General features: G+C 37.0%; 1 long non-coding RNA gene across 1 annotated transcript; it reads left to right on the top strand.

Annotated features, from left to right (window-relative positions):
- The first annotated feature begins 6,592 nt into the window (after window positions 1-6,592).
- On the top strand, window positions 6,593-6,909 carry LOC122049047. The gene is made up of 3 exons (XR_006130793.1): window positions 6,593-6,613; window positions 6,725-6,796; window positions 6,883-6,909. It is a non-coding gene; the product is annotated as an uncharacterized LOC122049047 (long non-coding RNA).
- The last annotated feature ends 12,997 nt before the right edge of the window (window positions 6,910-19,906 follow it).

Genomic DNA, 19,906 nt, shown 5'->3' with positions numbered 1-19,906 from the left:
GCGATAGAGAAGAATGACACATGGGAGTTAACAACACTTCCTAAAGGACATAAGGCGATTGGTGTGAAGTGGGTGTACTAAATAAAGAAGAATGCCAAAGGAGAAGTTGAAAGATATAAAGCAAGATTGGTGGCAAAAGGCTACAGTCAAAGATCTGGCATTGATTATGATGAGGTATTCGCTCCCGTTGCTCGATTAGAAACTATCAGACTAATCATTGCTTTAGCAGCTCAAAATAAGTGGAAAATACATCAAATGGATGTAAAATCTGCTTTTTTAAATGGAGTTCTTGAAGAAGAAGTCTATATTCAGCAACCATTAGGTTATGAAGTTAAAGGACAAGTAGACAGAGTTCTAAAATTGAAGAAGGCTCTCTACGGGCTGAAGCAAGCACCAAGGGCATGGAATAGCCGAATAGACAAGCACCTGCAAGAGAAAGGCTTCATCAAATGTCCTTATGAACATGCATTATACATTCAGAGTAAGGATAAAGATGTTTTAATTGTATGCCTATATGTCGATGACTTGATCTTCACAGGAAGCAATCCAAGTATGTTTGGAGAATTTAAAGAAGTGATGACTAAAGAGTTTGAAATGACTGATATTGGGCTCATGGCATACTATCTGGGCATTGAAGTGAACCAAAGGGAAGATGGAAGCTTCATCTCACAAGCAGGTTATGCAAGAGAGATATTAAAGAAGTTCAGGATGGATAATAGTAAGTCTATAAATACCCTAGTAGAATGTGGAGTCAAGCTATCAAAGCATGATGAAGAAGAAAAAGTTGATCCAACATTTTTTAAGAGTTTGGTTGGAAGTTTACGATACTTGATGTGCACAAGGCCTGATATTCTTTATGCTGTTGGACTTGTTAGTCGCTACATGGAAGATCCAACTACTACCCACCTTAAGATCGCTAAGAGAATTTTGCGCTATATCAAAGGTACGATAGATTTTGGATTATTTTATTCAACATCTAACCACTTCAAACTTGAAGGATATAGTGACAGTGATTGGGGTGGAGATATAGATGATAGAAAGAGCACTACAGGATTTGTGTTCTTTATGGGAGATACAGCCTTTACTTGGATGTCGAAAAAGCAGCCTATTGTCACACTTTCTACTTGTGAAGCAGAGTATGTGGCTGCGACTTCATGTGTTTGTCATGCTGTTTGGCTCAGAAATTTATTGAATGAGTTAAGTTTACCACAAGAAGAGGCAACCAAGATACGAGTTGATAACAAGTCTACAATAGCACTAGCAAAAAATCCAGTCTTCCATGATAGAAGCAAGCACATCGATACGCGCTTTCACTATATCAGAGAATGTATTACAAGAAAAGAGGTGCAAGTGGAATACATAAAATCTCAAGATCAAGTTGCTGATATTTTTACCAAGCCACTCAAATTTGAAGACTTCATCAAAATGCGATATTTGCTTGGAGTCACAAAATCAAGTTTAAGAGGGGGTGTTGAAAATTAAACTTGTTTTTTTGTTGATAAAATTTTATGGAGATAAAATGGTGATGTGGCAAGTCTTGACTAGGGATAGGATAGAGATAGAACTTGATGAATTGATAAGAGTTCGTGGAGATAGAATTTATTTATTTATTTTTTAAATATCATGATTATCTCATATTAGTGCTTATCCAATAAGCCTATAAATATGTACTTCTTTTTCATGAATGAACAAGTTGAGTTTTCTATTTTCTTCTACTCCTCTTCCACATAGAGTTATTTCTCCTATTCCACATTTTTCCTCTTGTAATTCTTTTTTCTTCTCCCATAATTTCTGTTTCCAACAGTGTTGACGTTTAAGCAGCGACAATAACCATGTGATTTGAATTTCAAACGATCAGTTAAATGCGTACAAAGGGCAGTCGACTGTGTTAGCAGTTGTCAAATCCATACTTACTGTGAACGGTTATTGAGAACATTGTTGGCATTGGGAATTCTGTTCTGTGTAAATTCTCTGTACAAAAATTTATACGAGCACAAAACCTTTTCTAATAATCCATATGCTCGATCAGACATGTGTTTGATCAATCAAGCAAGTTCTTGATTGATCAAAGTGCACCTTGATCAAAGCACAAGATCGTTGGCCTCTTGTATTGTTGTTCAGGATCCATACGAAGAAAAATAAACTAATTGCGCTGCGGAATAATATTAGTTGTACCTTTCCTCGTATGCTAAGATCTCTTGATCTTCTGCTGTATTTCTCTCCTCCTCTTGGACGTCGTGTGAGCGACGATCTACAAAACCACCCGACTCCTTCTTCTTGTTTCCAATCTTTCGGCCACCAAGAGATACTAGAATAGGATGCTTCATTCTCTTCTTCTTCTCCTCCAAGCAACTGGCCACAAAGTAAACTCTTCTCCAAAGGGGCGTCGGCCCTAATGAAGAGGAATGGAAAGATGCCGCCGGACATAGGGAAAGAAGCAAGGGGAAAATAAGAGAGGAGGGGCGCCGACCACAAGAGAATAGAAGAGGATTCTTAGGTTAGTTTTTGGGCACCACCATCTCTTCTTTTATAATCTTTGCTGGCAGCTAAAAAGGAAAGATTTTAATAAAATTCTGTTTTAAATAAAATTTCCCTTTTATTTCTATTGTGGATGGTTATAAAAAAGGAAATATTTTAACAAAATTAAAATTTCTCTTTTAAACCATTGTAAATAGCTATAAAAGGAAAATTTTTAACAAAATTATGTTTTAAATAAAATCTCCCTTTTATTCCTATTGTGGTCGGCCCCTTGCTTGGGCACCAAGAAAGCCTTGGCCGACCCTTATCTTGGGCACCAAGCAAGGCTTGGTCGACCCTATGCTTGGGCAACAAGCAAGGCTTGGCCGGCCCCTTGCTTGGGTAAGAAGCAGGGCTTAGGTGGATGTGAGACTTTATATATAAAGAGGCTACAACAGGGACCGAGAGGAGGAATTGGTTTTGACCTCCTGATGGACTTGAGATTCCTATGTTCGATCCAAACACTAAACTCAAGTTTATCAATAATAACTCATACCACTAAATAATCATTATTGAACTACCGCACCAATCCCATATTACAATATGAGCTCCTACTTATCATAAGTGCGTTAATCTCCCTGTGTTTAAGATATCGTATGTCCGTTAATTAAATGAGTTACTAACAACTTATTTAATTAACATTTGACTCCAAGAGTAGTACCACTCAACTTTATTATCATATCAGACTAAGTCCACCTGTAGGGTTTACATGATAATTCTTACACTACAAGAAAATCCTCATTTAACAACACTCAAACGACAACGGTTTTATGCCAAATCGTTGTTGTTTTACCTTTTAACAACGGTTTTAACAAAAACCGTTATCTTTTAGCAGTTTTTTTGGCCTACGACAACGGTTTTTAAAAACCATTGTCTATTTATACTTTTTGGGGGCTACGACAACGGTTTTTAAAGGTTACAACAACGGTTTTTGAAAACTGTTGTTTATGTGCTCTTTTTTTAGGATTATGTGCGACAACAAAATTTTTACCGCCGCGTTTTTTCTTTCCCTCTCCCCGAAATTTGTTTGCTGCCACATTCCCCCCTTTAGCTTCTCGATCCCTAAGCATTTCCGTCCCTCTTTTCTCACAATCTCTCGCTCACCGGAGCCGAGCAAGAGCAGCAGCAGTCGGGAAGAGCGATCGCAGGGCGACAGTGAAGGTCCGAATCATGGGAGCGTGCGCGACGGAGGCCAGGATGCATGCCCCCCCCGGCGGCCGGATCCAACCGCGGAGGACGGCGTCGGGGACCAAGGCGACGACCTAGGATCAGCGCTAGATGAGACTCGCTCCTGATTGACATCCTCGGAGAAGTGTTAAGGATTGGGAGAAGGTGTCCAGTTGAAGACATGAAGAAACTGTTAAAGCAGCAACATCCACTTGTCGATGCCATTGATGGTTTCAAACCAGGGTCATATTCGTGTTAAAGGTCTGATCTTTAGAGGTCCGCCCTTGTTAGTTTTATTTTTGTTATTATTATTATTTTTCGTTTGGGGTTTTTGTTTTCAACGTTAGATGAGTTCTCTTAACTTGATGGTTTCAGGCCTTTGGGAATTGGTGATTGCATCCTTGATAAAGAAATGGTCAGCCAAGTTTTTAGTTTTTCTATTCCTTTATCTTCTTCTAATGCCCTGGTGACATGGTGACATTAATTATCACTTGTTTGACATTCTGCCTTAAATTTTCTTCTTTGATCCATGAAGTTGTCCGATATAAGGAAATGGTTCATGAAGCAACATGACAAAGGGGCTACAACATCATCAAAGCCTGCTATGGGTAGTCAAAAACACTTAATTCTCCAAATACAGAGAAATCGGTAATTCACCTTTATTTTTTCCCTTACTCTTATTAATCGGCTTTGCTGCCATTGGAAGGGTTAATAAGGAAAAAAGTTCAGGTCAAAGCATCAATTTTCTTTATCTAGTTTGATGCAAGGCGCTGCACCATTCGGGATTTAGAGATTTATTTTAATTTATTAATGAAATATTTTAGGAGTAGATATAGGGTCATTGAAGTATTCCATACTAATTTACTGTTTATTTACTGTTCTTAACACATAGCAAACTAGTGTAACTAATCTATATGTTTGATTTCCTTTGCCATTATGCTTGTACACTGGAAGATCATTTTAGAATTTTTTACAACTGAATGAGCAATTAAATTGTTTTATTTTTGTTATTGAAGAATCCGGTCCAGGCAACTCAAGAAAATTCAGAGAGAAGAAAAACTAGCAAATATTTTGCACCTTCTTCTAAGGAAGTGAACCCTCAGACAATTATAAAAGAAGAAAAAGTAGCAGCCAAAACACCATCAAAAAGGAAGCCCCAAAAATCTAGTGAGGATATTACAGAGGACTCTAAACCTACATTGCCAAAGAGGTCTAAGACAGTTGATGATGACAATGATGACTTCATGCCATCTAGTAATGTTAAGAAATCACCTAAACTAGACAAGAAAATGAAGAATAGCTCAGTAACTAAGATGACTAAGAATTCTCATAAAGTTGGTGAAAACCTTGATGATGAGATAAATGATACTGATCCCGAAACTCGTATTAAAGCTGGTGGAAGGGGCAAAGGTGGAAGAGGTTCTGGATCTATGGCCGCAGGGAGAGGGAGAGGAGCTGGTAGAGGTGGGTTTATGAATTTTGGAGAGAGGAATGATCCTCCACACAAACGAGAGAAGGTAATTTGTAAATAATGATATTATTCACTTTAATAAATATATCTAGTTTCCATGCTTTAGTCTTGTTTCTCTGGTTGAGTAGGAAGTTCCAGAAGGTGCTCCTGGCTGTTTAGCTGGTCAGACATTCGTCATAAGTGCCACACTTGACAGGTAATCTAGTATCATTGCAAAAATTTATATCTAATATGACACTGTAAGATGCATCTCTTAACATATTTGTTTGTTTTGGATTAAGATCCTATCTAGAAATATTGTGGAGTCATAGGATCTTAAGATCCTAATGCTTAACAAAATATTTCTTGGAAAATTATATTTGGTATTTGTGATTTTATCATATGGATTATCTTTCAATATCTAGTTTTGTTAGGTGAATTTCAAACTTGACATTATTATGGCTAAGGATGACTAATATTATTCATGTAGGAGATATATGAACAATGCATTATAACTAGCAAGAGTTGCATTTTTATATGGTACTCCTCTAAGATGGATGATGATTACAAAAGTTAGTAACACTTCTTATACTCTGAAGTTAAAATTGGTTATCATATATAAAAAATTTTCTTAGGTGACATGGTACGAAATGATCTACTCTGAAGTTAGCAATACTGTAATTATATATTTTATTAAGTGGAGGCTTTCAAGACTTAGATCTTAAGTAGGATTGGTGAATGAGCATAGGGTTGGATCATAGTGATCATGAGATCTCTACTCAATTTAGTTCCTACTTTGTTTCCAGATTTGTTTGGACCATTATGGGCTGGAGCATCAGAAATTTGTGAGACAAATTGTGATTAACAACCATGACTGAATTATATTATTCTTGTTCCAATTTTTTATTCCTGTTCATGGATGTATTTTTTAATATGGATGTATTATTCATGGATGTTTTTTCTTTTATCTGTATTAGTATTTTAGCTTTTGGAAGCTTGCCTTACCAATTCCTATTTCCATTGCAGTGACTTTCCTTATATGCAGCTCGGTGGCATCATCTCCTTGAGCATTGGCCGGATTTGGAGGCTTCAAAGATTGTAAGCACATTTTTCTTTTAGCTCCTTTTTTCCTACTAGAACACCTTCGAATGCATGGTGATTCTAACAAAAAAAAAACAAACATGAAACGATGTAATATGAAATATGAAATCCCAAACAAGGAGACTGTGAACTACCATTTGGTAGAGATCACCATATTAATTTTTAAATTATTCTATTCAATATACTCTTTCTTAATTACATTTCTCTTGCTAGTGTTTGATCTAGATTTGAGATAGTACTGAAGATGAAATTTCTAATCTTAAGTAGCTATAGTGATGGAATTCTTTCAAGGATGAAATTATCATTGTGGCAGGGCTTTGCACCAAAACCACTTGCACCGTCCTATTCCATAAAGAACTGCACTGAGCTAAGAGCATTGTATGTGTTTTCTTCTATTTTTATATATATTTTTTTATCGATTATAGTTATTGGCAATGAGAATTTACTATATATTGTTGCATGAAGTTGTCACATTACTTATTTTTCAAGGTATCTGAGAGCTAATTACCTTCAAGGGAACATTCCACCCGAGATTGGAGAACTTGTGCACCTTACCATCTTGTAGTTTTTTTGCATTCCCTTGTTTTCTTTTGTTATATAGTTGTTTCTTTAATCAATTTTCTTGAGCTTGATGTAAAAAAATGTAGGGACTTGTCAAGCAATTTGCTCAGGGGCACAATTCCTCCATTTATTGGCGCTCTTGAAAAAGATTTACGCATCACATCTTTGATTCCATATTGCATCAGTTCTTACATGTGTGCCTTTTATTTTAATAGCCAGTGTGTGATTCTTCTCCTTTATTATGCGCCTAGGAGATCTAGACATTTTACGTTCCAACTTCCTGGATTACTCCATTTGTCTTGGTAGTCATGTTGCCATATATAGATATTTAATATTAGGTTCTCCTGATGTACTGAGTTTGAATTTTTGAAACATCAAGCTTTTGAGCTTCTGTTGCTTTCCTAGGGGCATTGCTATAAAAAAGTTCATAGGACCTTTTTGTTTTTTTTTTATATCTCCTTGAAATCCTTCTTTCTGAACACTTCATTGATAGTTTCTGCCTGGCTAAACTAATTGAGATGGTTGATTTGTTTTAACAATTTGTTTTTCTGAAATTCATCTATTTGCCTTGCAATCTGCAACTATGCTGGTTGAGAATGGTAAATTCCTTTTATCAGCTAAGAGAGTTTGTCGTGCAACATGTACAGAATACATAATATCTACCGATTCTACCAATATATCAAGATCAAGTAATACCTTTATTGGAAAACTGAGGTGGTAAAACTTGTTAAGTTTGTATCGCGGATAACTATAATGCAAATGCAGGTGGCCAAAGCATGGTCATAACTATAGAAGAGAGGCCTCCAATATGTGACTTTGCATTTGACCTTTCAGTGTTTGTTCGATAAGTTTTATGACATTGCCAACCTTAAAGTATCATGCTTTGATTTGAATATGCCACTGGGCTAAATTGAACTCAATGAAGAACCATATGATTTATATGATTGAGATCGTTGCAAATTGCCAAATAGCTGTGGATGTTATGCAATTTTATTTCCTTCTATACCAGTTGTTAATTTCCAATAACATGCTACACAAATAAGACAATAGTAGTGTAAAGCTGAATTGTATCATCAATCCGTATGTGTTTCAGCAGGTTAAGATAATTCTTATTCGCTTACATGTATATTTTATCTTTTAATGTCTTTATAATTTGTTTATTTTTATCAGCTCCTACAACTTAATTCTGCAGATTTGATTGCCAAGGGAAATTTGTATACTCGGTCACGTGAAGATGCAGCCAGTAAGTTGCCCCAAAAAAACATAAATAGACATAAATTTATATACATCAACAATCACCCTATTCTTCAGGTAAGATATATAGATAGACTTTTGTTTTTTAAATTTTCTTGTATACCTGTGCTATCGATGTTGTTTTCTTACATGTAGAACTACAATGAACGGAAAGAAAGGTAGCAGTATTCTGATCGATATTTGCTTGCCACCAAACACAACACCACAATCAGAAAGCATGAAGAAGTCTACCAAGGATCATAAAGGCAAAGCCACGATACCAATGAAGAATTTATTTGTTTATTTGTATTGGGATAAATTGTATTTGAACATGAGATATGTTTCTTCTTTTGTGATTGTAATTCTTGTATAACTAACATTTTGAATGATATTGATGTGGAGAATATTCTTTCTTGATTATGATTATTTATTATATATTTAAATTGAAATATGATATATTGGTATTAAAAGATAATAATTTAAAAGACAATGGTTTAAAGCCATTATTGTTGTCTATCACCCTAAAAGACAATGGTTAAAAACCGTTGTCGTAGCCCCAAAAAAGATTGTAAACTGGCAGAAAAATGCTCTAAATAACAACGGTTTTAAACCGTTGTCTTTTCATTCAAAGACAACGGTTTAAAACCGTTGCAAAACTGTTGTCTTTTCATTCAAAGACAACGGTTTAAAACCGTTGTCATAGCCCCCCACTTTTAACAACACTGCCAATTACAACGGTTTTAAAGGGCCTATGACAATGGTTTTTAACCGTTGTCTTTTAATGTTTTTGTTGTAGTGTTATGAGCTCCTCAAGGGGACATCATCAACCTAACTAAATAGGACACAGTTTTCCTTTATAATCAACAACACACTATATAAATGATACTATCTCCCAACTTATCGGGCCTATTGATTTAACGAATAAATCTCACCCATTGATAAGTTAAAGAAATAAATACTAAGTATATGTGTTTGTTATTATATCGGGATTAAGAGTACGCACATCCATAATAATAAAGGTTCTGTTCTATTATATAGTCAGTATAAATCGAACAACCTCAAATGATCCTGCCCAATACACACATAGTGTACTAGTGTAATTATATAGTTAAGATAAACTAATACCAAATTATACTACAACCGTTTTAATGGTTTGCCCTTATCCATCTTGGTTGTGAGCTACTATTTATAATTTATAAGGAACCTCTCACCCATTGATAAGTTAAAGAAATAAATACTAAGTATATGTGTTTGTTATTATATCGGGATTAAGAGTACGCACATCCATAATAATAAAGGTTCTATTCTATTATATAGTCAGTATAAATCGAACAACCTCAAATGATCCTGCTCAATACACACATAGTGTACTAGTGTAATTATATAGTTAAGACAAACTAATACCAAATTATACTACAACCGTTCTAATGGTTTGCCCTTATCCATCTTGGTTGTGAGCTACTATTTATAATTTATAAGGAACCGATAACATGATCTTCTGTGTGGCACCACACACCATGTTATCTATAATATAAATTAAATGGACAACTGCATCGACATATATATAAATATAAAATGCAGACATTTGACCAAAGTGTTTCTCATTTTAAAATATCTCAAAAATAGATGTTCAAACAAAAGCTAGGCTTATAGTATACATCCCAACAATCTCCCACTTAAACTAAAAGACTATGCTGCCATATATGCTGCCATACATCTGATTCCCATCCCCTCAACATGCCCATCAAAAGCTCTCGCCGGAAGGGCCTTAGTGAAAGGATTTGGCAGGTTATCTGTTGATGCAATCTTGGCGACAACAACTTCTCCTTGCTTTACGATGTCTCGTATCAGGTGGTATTTGCACTCAATGTGTTTACTTGCCTTATGGGCTCATGGTTCCTACGAGTTTGCTACTGCATCACTATTATCACAATAAATTATGATAATTTTGGGCAAACCAGGAATCACATCTATATCCATCAAGATGTTTCTGAGTCATACAACATCTTTGGCTGCCTCAGAGGCTGCCACATACTCAACTTCCATGGTGGAGTCTGAAACGCATTTCTACTTAACACTCCTCCATGTTATGGCTCCATCTCCCAAAGTAAACACATACCCTGAGGTTAACTTACTATTGTCCCTATCTGATTGGAAGTTAGAATCCGTGTAACCCATAGGGAGTAAGTCATCTGCCTGGTAAACCAGCATATAATTTCTAGTCCTTTTCAGGTACTTTAATATATGTTTTACGACAGCCCAATGTCCCTGTCCTGGGTTAATTTGATATATGCTAACCAAGCCCACGACAAAACAGATATCCGGTCTCATACATAGCATCACATACATTAGGCTTCCTACAACCGAAGCATAAGGAACTGCCTTCATCTCCTCTATTTCCTTTGATGTCTTAGGATACATCTCTTTAGATAAAGGTACTCCATGCCAAAAAGGTAGAAAACCTTTCTTGGAGTTTTGCATGCTAAAACGAGCTAGGATATTATCGATATACAAAGCTTGGGATAAGCACAACATCCTTTTCTTGCGATTCCTTATTACTTTAATCCCAAGAATATGTCCACATTCTCCTAAGTCCTTCATATAAAACTGCTTGGACAACCATACCCTTACGTCTGACAACACTTTGACATTGTTGCCAATGAGCATAATGTCATCTATGTATAGTACAAGAAATACCACCACGTTTCCGTCACTTTTCTTATATATACAAGACTCATCCGGACACTAAATGAATCCATAAGACTGGATTACTTCATCAAACCAGATGTTCCAAGATCTCGAAGGTTGCTTCAGTCCATAAATGGACTGATTGAGCTTACAAACAAGATGCTCTTTGCCCTTTGCAATGAACCCCTCTGGTTGCTTTATATGGATGTTTTCTTCAAAACTTCCGTTAAGGAAAGCTGTCTTGACATCCATTTTCCAAACTTCATAATCCATATGAGCAGTAATAGATAAAAGAATCTGGATAGACTTAAGCATGACTACCGGTGAAAAGGTTTCCTCATAATCGATTCCTTCTTTCTGAGTATACCCCTTCGCAACAAGCCTTTCTTTAAAGGTTTCCACCTTCCCATTTGCCCCTCTTTTCCTTTTGTAGACCCATTTATATCCAATGACTTTTACACCATTTGGTGGTTCTACAAGCTCCCAGACTTGATTAGAATACATAGATTCTATTTCAGAGTTCATTGCACTTTGCCAAGATGCTACATCTTTATCTTGGAGTGCTTCATCATATGTACAGGGATCAGGTTCATGTTCACTAGGGATCAAGTCCGAAGACTCTCCCAAAAACATGAATCTATCAGGTTGTGGAACAACCCTCCCACTACGACGAGACACTTCCTGTAATTGTGCATCATTTGTGACACGTGTTGTAGTTTCATGTGGTATCTCATCTTGTACCGTTGGTACTAAATTAGACGTATCCTCTCTTATTTCCTCAAGAATAATTTTACTCATGGGCTTATGGTTTATTACATAATCTTCTTCTAAAAATCGGGCATTGGTGCTAACAATGACCTTATGATCTTTGGGACTATAAAACAAACCACCTTTCATTCCTTTAGGATAACCCACAAACAAGAGAACTTCTGTTCGTGATTCCAACTTATCAGTGTCTCCCTTCAGCACAAGTGCTGGTTTACCCCAAATCCGAATGTATTTCAAACTAGGTTTATGTCCATTCCATAATTCTGTGGGAGTAGAGGGTACTGACTTAGAAGGTACTAAGTTCAGAATGTACACCGCCGTTTCCAGAGTATATTCCTAAAATGAATTTGGTAATTCTGAATAACTCATCATTGATCTAACCATTTCCATAAGAGTCCTATTCCTTCGTTCTGCCACACCATTCTGTTGGGGTGTACCAGGTGCAAGCAATTGGGATTGGATCCCGACCTTTAATAATTAATTCCTAAATTCTCCTAAGAGGTACTTTCCACCACGATCAGACCATAGTGTCTTGATACTTTTACCATGACGTTTCTCCACAACAGCCTTGTACTCTTTGAACTTATCAAAGCACTCAGACTTACGACACATCATGTAAATATACCCATATCTCGAATAGTTGTCTATAAAAGAGACAAAATATTCGAAACCACCTCTCACTTGGATAGTCATAGGTCCACAAAAATCAGAATGAATCAATTCCAACACTTCTTTGGCTCTATACCCCTATACCTTAAAAGGTCTCTTGGTTATTTTTCCTTCAAAGCAAGATTCGTAGGCTGGAAAGTTTTCCACCACCAATGTGTTGGTGCGGGAAGCATCCGACGATCGAACCTGAGTTTTGATAATGACAAAGGATTCAAAGTTAAGGTGAGTTGTGATCTAACAAGTCTGTTAAGCGTTTCAGGAAAAGACCTAACTGTGGTTAGGTAAGGTGAAAACCCTAGGGGATGGTAACCCTAGGTCATAGGGGGTGGTAACCCTATACGGAAAGTCTTGGTGGGTCGAGTGCTTCAGGCAAAATTCCTAGGGGGGGTAACCCTAGGTGGAAGTCCTGGTGTCGCGAACCAGGTGAAAGACTGAACCAGCCGGGAAGCGGACGTCCAACAGAAAGTCCGGAAGCATCGAGCACCGAGCACCGAGCAAAAGTCCAGTCGATCTGAAGGATCGCACTGGCAACAAGTAAATCTCCTGAGTGGAGTAGGTGAGGACGCGTTCCCCGTAGAGGGAACAGTAGGCGTCGGGTCGACCTAGGGTTTCCGGTCGGAAATGACTGTCAAATTTATTTCTATATATTATCTTCTGTGTTCTAACTCTGTTTTACAGGAAACTAATACTTTTGTGCAGGGTTAGAACTGACCGGGATCGGTCGACCGAACCTCCAAGCTAAGAGATCAGGTCTCCAGAAGTTGGACTGGGCTCGACCATGGTGTTAGAGTGTATACTGAAAGCCTAAGCTTTTGTAAACATTTGTTTTGAATAAAGAATCACATTTGGTCAAATCATCTACATTTGTTGTAGTTGTTCAATTAATTTTATATTGTAGATAACATAGTATGTGGTGTCACATACAGAAGATGATGTTATCAGTACTTTATAAATTATAAACAGTAGCTCATGACCAAAATGGAAAGGAACAAGCCATTGGAAGGTCGTAGTGTAATTAGGTATCAGTTTATCTTAACTATATAATTACACTAGTACACTTAGAGTGTATTGAGTAGGACCATCAGAGGTCGTTTTCTTTTATACTGACTTTATAAAGGAACAAAGACCTCAGTTATTATGGAAGTGTGTGCTCTTAATCCTAATATAATAACAAGCACATATATTTGATATTAATTTCTTTAATTTATCAATGGGTGAGATTTAGTTCGATGAATCAATAAGCCCGATAAGTTGGGAAATGATATCACTTATAGTGTGTGTTGTTGATTATAGAAGGAAACAGTGTTCTAGTAATTTAGGTTGATAATATCCCCAAAATGAGCTCATAAAGATTGTCATGTTAAACCCTGCAGGTGAACTTAGTCCGACATGACGATAAGGTTGAGTGGTACTATTCTTGGATTAAGATATTAATTAAATGAGTTGTCAGTAACTCACTTAATTAGTGGACATTCGACATCTTAAACACAGGGAGACTAACACACTCATAATAAGAAGGAGCCCAAAAATATAATTTGGGATTGGTGCGGTAGTTCAATAATAGTTCTCTAGTGGAATGAATTATTATTGATAAAATTAAGTTGTGTGTTCGGGGTGAACACGGGATGCTTAATTTTATCGGGAGACCAAAACCAATTACTCCTCTCGGTCCCTATCGTAGCCTCTTATTTATAGAGTACTATACCCACCTATACCCACCTTCATACCCATGAGAAGGGGGCCGGCCAAGCTAGCTTGTGGTTCAAGCTAGGGTCGGCCGGCCGGCCCTAGCTTGAACCCAAGCTTAGGTGGCCGGCCCCCATTAAATTAAAAGGAATTTTAATTTTAAATATTTCTTATGTGAAAGATATAATTTATTGGAGAGATTAAAAATTAAAATATCTCTTTTAAAAGGATCTACAAAAGATTAAAGAAAGAGATTAGATTTCTTTCCTTATTTGTAGATTGGAAAGATATTTTATTTGTCTTCTTTATAAATTATTCACATGTAGAATAATTAAAATTATAGAAATTTCTTTTTATCAACCATGAAGGGATTTTAAAAGGAAATTTTATTTTTTAAAATTTCCGAAGACAAATAAGGAATTTTAATTGGTGATTGAAATTGCTTTGTTTGGTCTCCATGAGGTGGCCGGCCACATACAATTAATTAGGAAAATTTATTTAATTTTTCTTAATTAATTGTTGTCAAGGAAAGTTAAGGAAATTTTATTGTAATTAAATTTCCTTATTTGCCAAAGCCAAGGAATATAAAAGAAGGGGTTGGGGTGCCTTCATGAGAGACAACTTCTATTATTCTCTCCCTCTTTTCCTTGGTGTTGTGGCCGGCCAACCTCTCTTCCTCTCTTCCTCTTTGTGGTGGCTGAAAATATTCCATTGCTTGGAGCTTTTGTGGTGGCCAGATACTACTTGGAGAAGAAGAAGAAGAAGGAGAGAAAGCTTGCATCCCTTGGAGTTTTGGTTGGTGTTTTCTCTTCATCCTTGGTGAAGCTCTTGATTTGGCCGAACCTAGCAAGTAGGAGAAGAAGGTGTGTTGGTGGTTTCTCATCTCGGAAGATCGTTGCCCACACAACGTCCAAGGTTAGAAGAGGAATACGGTAGAAGATCGAGAGACTTTTCTAAAAGGTATAACTAGTATTTTTCCTTTCCGCATCATACTAGTTATTTTTGGAAATAATACCAAATACAAGAGGCATGCGATTCTAGTATTTCGAATCATTTTTTCGATGTTGTGTTCTTTTGTTTTTTCTTTTCCTTGTGATTTGATTGTTCCTTTCGGTTAACCTAAAGTTATTTTAGGAAATTAAATATTAGCTTTCCTTAAAAGGTTTTATCTAGTCAGTGGTGGTTGCTCCCATATCTAAAAAGGCCATGTGCCTCGCCACGTCAGTACTGGGAACCAATTTTGGAAATTAATATTTAATGGAATTAATAACTTAGGTGATTTAGATCAAACGTGTAAAGTTTCGCAGGAGATCCAAGTCAAAACCTAAAAGAACAAATAGATTAAGTTTTGGATCAAACGTGTTAAGTTCCGCAGGCGATCCAAAATTTAATTTAAAAGAACACATGGTAGCTAGGAAAAGGTTCAGACCTTTGTACAAAAATTTTTGTACAGTGGAACCTTTAGGTTTTCCGAGTAGCAACCAACAATTGGTATCAGAGCTAGGGTTTTGCCTCTGTGTATTTGGTATTAGTTTAATTATGCACATGTCATACATAATTTAGGCAGGTTAATAGTAGGATGTGCTAACTTTGTGGATGCAGGATCCAACTATTATGGCTTATAGTTTTTTATGTGTGATTGGACCCTTGGACATGTCAAGGGCATTTATATGTGTGTGCATGATTGTATTATAAAATACAGCAGGAGCTGTATTTAGTTTTTATTAGGATTTTATTTTTGATCTAGTTACATGTACATTCCTTTTATGGAATATAGGATCGATGGATGTAAATTTTTATTTTATGTTCGATCAAGTTTACATGTACATTCCTTCGAAGAATATAGGATCAAAAAATATAAAATTCTAATTATGTCGTGGATTGAATCTTGCAAAGCGTGAAACCTTTTAAGGACCAGAGGCGCAGCGGAACAAGGAGCAAGATGGATGCGACAGCTAGACCCGGTGGGGGTGGCCAAATATTGCAGCAGCTTGGGATGACAACACACGGAGGACAACCATAGATAAAAGCCATAATAGTTGAAAATTAGATTTTCTATTTATTCCTTTTATTTTGTGCTGTGTGTGCATGTTAGTATACATGTTTAGTAGGCTAGCATAGTTAAAATTCCTCATTTATAAATAACTAAGTGGGAGAGGGATTTTAAATAAATTCCACGGTCTCCATTATTGGTTTGTAAGTGATGCAACAAGCTTGCGCGTTGACTCTGAGTGCCTTCCTCCATATCAGATGAGTTTGATTGTGGATCACTAGAACAAACTTCCATTTAGGATGACTATAGGAAATTAATTAAGAGCGTGTGATCTTCCCCATCGGAAGGGGCACAATCTTATTAATGGACTTAGTGTCAAGTAATGGTATACACTTAGACACATCTAATAGTATCCTCCCCATCGGAGTCACTGCTATTATTTGTGTGACCAAAGGATACCAACTATTAATTTTATTTGTCAAAAAGTTGAGTTGACAAGATAATAAAATTAATGGGTTAAAACCCTCCTTTTACAAATGCTGAATTTGTATACGTCCACACTATCGTGGCATACAATATTCGCGGTGTTTTGAGGTGTTGGTTAATTAAAAATAGTATTGTTTGAGGAATCAATATTATTCTAAATTTAGAGTTCTGACCAAAAGTTATTTGTGATTCTTAGGATGACTTTCAACCCACTGTCTATCATATTACAACATAATAGACTTACTGGTCCTAACTACATAGATTGGAAAAGGAACCTTGACATTGTTCTTACTGCTGAAAGCTATAAGTTTGTACTGACTGAGCCTTGTCCTGATGCACTCACTGGTGAATCTACCCAAGAGGAGATTGAATATCATAGGAAATGGGTAAAAGCAGATGAGATGACGCGGTGTTACATTTTGGCTTCAATGTCAAATGTATTGCAACATCAGCATTAAGATTTACCAACAGCCTATGATATTATGAACAATCTCAAGGAACTCTTTGGTCAACAGGATCGGGCTTCTAGGCAAGAAGCCATGAGAAAGATAATGACAACCACCATGCAAGAGGGTACTCCTGTGAGGGATCATATCCTAAAGATGATGGCTTATTTGAACGAAATACAGATCCTTGGAGGAGAAATTGATGGGGAAACCTAGATCGATATGATCCTCCAAACACTGCCTAGAAGTTTTGAGCAATTCCGCCTGAATTAAAATATGAACAAAAGGGTATATTCATTGGCGGAACTACTGATAGAACTTCAGGCAGCAGAAGGTTTGTTTCGTCACAATTCTCATATTCACTATGCTGAAAATGGTTCTACTTCTAAACCGAAAGGAAAGAAGAAGAAGAAACAAGTTGGTCCAGCAAAGAAAGTGAATAAATCTCAGAGTACAGGATCTAAAGCTGGAATGAAGAAGACGAAGGGCAAGTGCTTCATCTGCAAGCAGTCAGGACATTGGAAGGGGGACTATTCTTGTAGGAATCAAAACAACAAAGGTATATCTCATGCTCTAGTTGTTGAAACATGTTTAGCGGTGTTATCTACCAGCACCTGGTGTATAGATATGGGAGCCACTGATCATGTCTGCAATTCCTTGCATGGGTTCCAGGAAACCCGACGACTATCTGAAGGAGAGATTACCGTCTACATGGGCAATGCTACTAAGGTGGCGGCTGTTGCAGTGGGAGACGTCTACTTATCTTTTAATAGAAATAGAAATTTGGTTTTAAGAAATTGTCTTTATGTACCCAGTTTTAGAAAGAATTTAATTTCAGTTTCTAAACTATTTTTGGATGGATATTCAGTTTCTTTTAGTAATCATGTAATTATTAAGAGAAATAAAGTGATTATCTGTTCTGGTGCATTAGTTGACAATTTGTATACTTTAAATCCAATTTCTCGCACAAAGCAAAACATGGAAATTTATAACTCATTTTCTAACTCTAATAAGAGAAAAAAACCTTCGGAAATGAACTAAGCATATCTTTGGCATCTAAGGCTTGGTCATATTAACTTAAGTAGGATTCAGAGGCTTATAGCCGATGGACTTTTGGGTTCATTAGAGTTAGAAAATTTTCCAACTTGTGAATCTTGCTTGGAAGGTAAAATGACCAAGAGGCCTTTTAAGGCAAAGGGGTATAGAGCCAAAGAAGTGTTAGAATTGGTTCATTCTGATTTGTGTGGTCCTATGTCTGTCCAGGCAAGAGGAGGTTTTGAATATTTTGTCTCTTTCATAGATGATTATTCAAGATACGGATACATTTACCTAATGCAAAGTCCAAGTGCTGATATGTACAAAGAATACAAGGTGATGTGGAGAAGCGACTAGGTAAAAGTATCAAGACACTACGATCTGATCGTGGTGGCGAATACCTCTTTGGAGAGTTTAGGAATTACTTATCAGAGGTCCAATTGTCTGCACCTGGTACACCCCAACAGAATGGTGTGGCAGAACGAAGGAATAGGACTCTTATGGAGATGGTTAGATCGATGATGAGTTATTCAGAATTACCAAATTCATTTTGGCGATACGCTCTGGAAACAACAATGTACATTCTGAACTTGGTACCTTCTAAATCAGTTTCTTCTACTCCCACAGAATTGTGGAATGGGCGAAAACCCAGTCTAAGACATATTCAGATTTGGGGTAGTCCAGCACATGTGCTGAAACCAGATGCTGATAAGTTAGAATCTCATACAGAAGTTCGCGTGTTTGTAGGGTATCCCAAAGGAATGAAAGGTGGTTTATTTTATAGTCCTAAAGATCAGAAGGTCATTGTTAGCACCAATGCCCAGTTTTTAGAAGAAGACTATATAATGGATCACAAGCCCAGTAGCAAAGTTGTTTTAGAAGAACTTAGAGAGGACACGTCTACCTTAGTACCAACAGTACAAGATGAAGTACCACAAGAGACTGCAACACGTGTCACACATGATACACAACCACAGACTGTGCCTCGTCGTAGTGGGAGGGTTGTTAGGCAGCCTGATAGATTCATGCTTTTGGGAGAGTCTTCGGACTTGATCCCGGGTAAACATGAACCTGATCCCTGAACATATGACGAAGCACTCCAAGATATAGATGCAGCATCTTGGCAAAAGGCAATGAATTCTGAAATAGAGTCTATGTACTCTAATAAGGTCTGGGAGCTTGTAGAATCACCTGATGGTGTAAAAGCCATTGGATACAAGTGGATCTACAAAAGGAAAAGAGGGATAGACGGGAAGGTAGAAACCTTCAAAGCTAGGCTTGTTGCGAAAGTGTACACTCAGAAAGAGGGAATCAATTATGAGGAGACCTTTTCACCGGTAGCCATGCTTAAGTCTATCCGGATACTCTTATCCATTGCTGCTCATATGGATTATGAGATTTGGCAAATGGATGTCAAGACAGCTTTCCTTAATAGAAGTCTTGAAGAGAACATCCATATGAAGTAACCAGAAGGGTTTATTGAAAAAGGCAAAGAGCATCTAGTGTATAAGCTTAATCGGTCCATTTATGGACTGAAGCAAGCTTCAAGGTCTTGGAACATTCAGTTTAATGAAGTAATCCAGTCATATGGATTTATTCAGTGTCCGGATGAGTCTTGTGTATACAAGAAGCGTAACGGAAACGTGGTGGTATTTCTTGTACTATACGTAGATGATATTTTGTTAATTTGCAACAATGTCAAGGTATTATCGGACGTAAGGGTATGGTTGTCCAAACAATTTGATATGAAGGACTTAGGAGATTGTGCACATATTCTTGGGATCAAAGTTATAAGGGATCGCAAGAAAAGAATGTTGTGTCTGTCCCAAGCTTCATATATAGAAACAATCCTCGCACGTTTTAGCATGCAGGATTCCAAAAAGGGTTTCTTACCTTTTAGGCATGGAGTAGCTCTATCTAAAGAGATGTCTCCAAAGACATCAAAGGATATAGAGGACATGAAAGCAGTTCCTTATGCTTCGGCTGTAGGAAGCCTAATGTATGCAATGCTATGTACGAGACCTGATATTTGTTTTGCCGTAGGCATGGTTAGCAGATATCAGAGTAACCCTGGACAAGGACATTGGACTGCGGTAAAGCATATAT

Source organism: Zingiber officinale, chromosome 2B (genome assembly GCF_018446385.1).
Source record: "Zingiber officinale cultivar Zhangliang chromosome 2B, Zo_v1.1, whole genome shotgun sequence".
Lineage (NCBI taxonomy): Eukaryota > Viridiplantae > Streptophyta > Magnoliopsida > Zingiberales > Zingiberaceae > Zingiber > Zingiber officinale.
The sequence above is the reverse complement of the archived record's forward strand: the minus strand, read 5'-3'. Positions and strand labels throughout refer to the sequence as shown.